This window comes from Octopus bimaculoides, chromosome 11 (genome assembly GCF_046866305.1).
Source record: "Octopus bimaculoides isolate indiv1 chromosome 11, ASM4686630v1, whole genome shotgun sequence".
Lineage (NCBI taxonomy): Eukaryota > Metazoa > Mollusca > Cephalopoda > Octopoda > Octopodidae > Octopus > Octopus bimaculoides.
Genome location: NC_142938.1, coordinates 28,771,491 through 28,776,490, shown reverse-complemented (window position 1 = coordinate 28,776,490; position 5,000 = coordinate 28,771,491). Strand labels below are relative to the sequence as shown.

The following is a 5,000-nucleotide window of genomic DNA, read 5'->3' as shown; positions in this document are numbered from 1 at the left end:
TTTTGCAAATCCAACAAAAGCTTTTGATACCGTATCTGGGATGCTCTTTGGGTTGTCCATAGAAAGCTAGGTGTTCTCAAAAAGATGCTTAATGTTATCATTTCTTTCCATCAAGGAAAAATGACTTCTATTTGATCTGGCAGGGAAGTGTCTGATTCATTCACAGTCTCAAAAGGGACAAAACAAGGTTGTGTTCTTGCACTGCTCTTATTTGCTTTGCATTTCTCTGTCATGTTGGAAACAGCATTGGAGGGTGTTAAAGAAGGAGTAAAGTTTTAATACAGGACTGGTGGTAGTTTGTTCAACCAACAATGTTTCAAAGCAAAAACTAAGACTTTTTAGTGGGAGTCCATTTATAGTGCCACCAATTTAGTGAATGTAGTCACTAATTTATAGTGTGAAAGTTGGTAAAAGGTAAAATATCAGAAGACAATTTTTATACAAATAAATTTTTAATTAACAAGAGCTGACAAGTAGTAAGAGCATAGCCTGGATGTATGCATGAGTCAGGGAAAACATTATAACTTATGTTTGAAAAATAGATTCAGTTGGAAGTCATTATAAGCTAATAAGAACGGAGCTAGTGTAAACAAAAATATATTGCTCATAACATGACAGGAGTAGTGAGCTGATGTCATCCAGAATTTTGCAGAGCAAAGTTGGCATAAATGGAATAGGCTGTTCATGATGTAATCAGAGTTTGAGGGCAGGTATAATTCAGAGCTAGCGGCATGAAGTTGGTGTGAAAAACAAAGAGGCTGTTCCATGATGAAGAAGTGATGTTGCTGGTCTGCCGTCTTTCTGCTAACTGATTAAAACTCCCACTTCACTTCATGGGCAGAGAACTGCCTTTGGTATTCATATGTGCCTAGCCCTGATTGGCTGGAGAATGCCATAGCACAACTGTGCTATGATGCAACAACTAAAATAACTTTCTTGACATTCTACAACTTTGGTGCAAACAGTTCGAGATTTGCTCTTCACAGACAATTGTGCACTTGTAGCACACACTCTTAAGAACATGCAATTGATTCTAGATAACTTCTCATGTGTATTGAAGGCTTTTGTTCTGACCATCACCATCAAGAAAACTGGGCTTGTTCATCAGCCCATTCAAGACCATCCACCTGCTGTATATGTTGATGGGAAAGCATTAAAAACTGTTTCCTCCTTCACTGATCTTGGTTCTGTTGTGTCCAATGATACTAAAAGGGATAAAGAAATTGAGTCCAGAATCAGGAAGGCTAGTTCCACTTTTGGAAAGCTTTACCATAGGCTTTGGAAGAGCCATGATGTATCATTGAAGGTGAAAGTTGATGTATACAAGTTGGTGGTTTTGACATTATTGCTTTGTAGTGCTGAATCATGGACCATTTACCAAAAGCACATCAACCAACTTGATGCTGTTCATATGTGATGCTTGCGTATTATTCCCAGCATAAAACCAGGTGACCATATTCATAAAAGTGAGGTGCTTGTCCTGTTGTAGTGGGTGCCACATATCCCAGTCCTCTGTCATCTCCTTTGCAAGGCTCAGTACTTTGTCCCATGTCTTCCTGGGTTTCTCTCTTTCACAACTTCCATTCACTTTAAGTGATTGACTTCCTTCCACTTTAAGTGAGATGTATGTATGTATGCATTAATGTATGTTTTTATGTTAAGCCACATATATGAAAGCAGGATATGAAATTGAAGGATTACTTAATACTTTTTGAAGAGTACATATTCATTGATATATGCAAGGGAAAGGTTGACAGTGACTTCAGAGTTTCAGCTTACTTACTTTCAACAGACTGATACATTAGGATAGGGTCTTCTATAGCCCCAGGCTAACCAAAGCCTTGTGAGTGAATTTGGTTGATGGAAACTGAATAATGCTGCATGGATACATTTAACCTGATTGAAATTTTAATGCAACTGAATAAGCAGGATGCAAACAGACACCACATCATAGGATATCTATGCAGCAGAAACACATTGGACAAGTTTAAAGAGAATATACAACATAAAAGACTGTAATAAAAAAAAATGTATAGGTGTATAATTATCCATCTTTATCTTTATTCATATTTACATACATACATATATTTATGTGTGTGTGTGTGTGTGTGTGTGTGTGTGTGTGTGTGTGTGTGTGTGTGCGTGCGTGCGTGATGGACTCTCCCATTGAAAATGATGTATGAACATTCAGTCTTTGCTGAATGACCTGAACAAATGATCATGTAGATCCTCCTAATTGTCAATGGAGATCAAATACCATTGCAAGGGAATGAAAGAAGTGGACAAGCTACCTTATCATTCAGAAATCAAGATATGTTTGTCAAAGAAAAACCACCATTTGTCTAGGGAATGTATCACAGTGTTCACCCAGGTTAGCAATGATACCAAAATCAATCTTATCTCAGAGTTTGTATTTAAACCATTCAAACAAGGCATCTCTCATGCCTGATGCTTTTGTTTTATGACCTCCTCCAGTGACTCTGAAATGTTTCTTTGGATTTTTTTTCAGCACTGTCAAGTTTGCCTTTCAGATATTTTTCATAGCAGCATTTGGCAACTTTAACAGCAGAATCAAATAGTTGAGCAGAGTTTTTGACACCGGCCAAATTTGAGTAAAACAAATGCTCTGGGGAGATATCCCTGTTTTGGAGTGTCTGAGATATGGTGTTTCCTTTAAGCATCAGAATGAGTTTTCCCTTTCATTCACTCTAATTCAGAATCATACTCCTCTTTGCATTGGTTCACCATGATAGCAAGTGCTTGTTTTTCTTCTATAGAATAATTTTCATACGTCACATCTCAAAATACTCTTTTCTTTGCCATGATGTTATGAAAAAGTTCAAAGAGCAATTACTTGAATTGTGTTGATGTTGTTAAATCTTATTCCATAAAAAGTTTGTCCTGAAGCATAAACAGTTTGTTGTTTTGTACTAGTTACGGGAGTCAGTTTAATCGACTTTCTCCTCCCCTTTAAATTGCTGGCCTTGTGCTTAAGTATTGGGCAATGTGCCTTATAGCATTGAGTTATAGCCAAATACATTCTGAGTTCAATCCTGCTGAGGTTAGCTTTACATTCTGAGTTCAATCTTATGTTCTGAGTTCAATCCCACTGAGGGGTCGATAATGTACTGGGCTGCTTTAATCCACTTGTCCTTCCCTACAAATTGTTGGCCCTGTATCTAAATGAGAAATCCGTTTTTTAAAATTTTCTAGGCTGTCACCTGTGATTTTTTTCTAAAACCAGAATTAGTTATTTAGTTTATATATCCTATTTATTTTATAACATATGGTATTTCTTGAAATGTTCTTTTTTTGTCATATATATGTATAATGTTTTTAATGTAAAATAAAATAATTATTAGATTTTTCAACTGTTGTATCAATATGAATAGCTTACAATAAAATTTCACTGGAGATAGATTAGCAAAATTTAATAAGGGAGGAGGGTTGGAATAAAAGTGTGTGTGTGAATGGGGGGGGGGGGGATTAAAAAAATTAATCAACGGCTGGGGTGTGCAAAAAATCTGAAAAATTAATAAGCGGGAGGTTGGAATAAAAGTGGTGGATATGGAAAAATCTGAAAAATTAATAAGGGGGTGGGGCGATTATTCAGGACCCCAGAGTAAATTTGTGGCTGATTTAGCAAAGTGCTAATGTGAAAATTATAAAATAATTAAGATGAAGGCAGCTATACACAATATATAACCAAAAAGGAAAAATTTAATTGTCACTAATTGTGACTGGGGGTGCCAGGTAGCACCTATATTGCTAGAAATAACAGTTAAAACCCTTAGAGCTGCAAGAAAGCACATTTTCATATACTGACAGGGGAAACTAGTCTAGTATAGTAATCTAGCTTCAATTATGGGATGGTTATCTCCTCTGTCAGTATATGAAAATGTGCTTTCTTATGACTCTAAGAGTTTTAACTTTTATTTCTAGTAATACAGGTGCTACCTGGCACCCTTAGTCACAATTAATGACAATTGAATTTTTCCTTTTTGGTTTTATATTGTGTATAGCTGCCCTTGTTATTTTATAATTTTTACATTAGCATTCATATGGTAGATACTAGATCATCCCATAAATAATGCAGTTTTTTTAATACTTCTTTTGATTTTCAAATTTAAGATAAACAAAGTTCTTTTTTAATCTAAAATATACTCTCCTTCATTTTCTACAATGCTCTTCCATCTGTCTCAGGGTTGGGAAAAGACTTTTGTGTGGTAGGCAAAAATTTCCTAAGAAAAAGGTGCGTGGGCAGGTCACAAGTTCTAACTCTTATATCTGTGTAAATCTTGTATATATCTATGTATATTCGATATACATTAGTAAAGATAAGTTAACATTAAATTAACACGTAACATCTTCATTAACACCACCACTGAATGTTGGACGTTTATATTTTATATTTTTCAGCTAGTGTAGTTGGGTCTCAAGTGGGTGGTACTAAAATAGCAATGTGTTTTATTGTGATATCAAAATTTCCATTCAAATGGCAAGTACCAGACGATTTCTGTTCGAATGTGACCCTTTTAAGTCGTAGTGGAAATGTGACCTGTATCACAAATAGGCATACAAATATTGTATAAATTTTATAATTGAAAAATTGACTACAATTTGTACATACAAGTATATCAGCTTGCGGGTGCAACTGTACCTGCAGGTGAGGTTTTCCCCACCCTTGATCTATCTGGTAGACTTGCAAGGCCCCTCTTCCAAAATTCACTTGTCCATGATGAAAAATACTCCTCCAGTGCTATTCTGACCTCATCTACAAAATTGATATTTTTTCTGTCCAAATGATTTTGAAGACTGTGGAATAAATGATAATCAGATGAGGCAATATATGGTGAATATGGTGGGTGGGGCATCATTTCCCATTCAATCTGCTCCAGCTTTTGGAATGTCATCCTCGCTATATGTAACCGAGCATTATCCTGATGGAAGAACACCTTTTGTCTTGATGGTTGTTTTTCTTCTAACGCTGACTTAAGTCA

General features: G+C 35.8%; 1 protein-coding gene across 1 annotated transcript in view; it reads left to right on the top strand.

Moving 5' to 3' along the window:
- Positions 1 to 5,000, top strand: part of LOC106874263 (protein FAM161B) — an 81,152-nt gene that overhangs the window by 27,492 nt on the left and 48,660 nt on the right. The window lies entirely within an intron of this gene.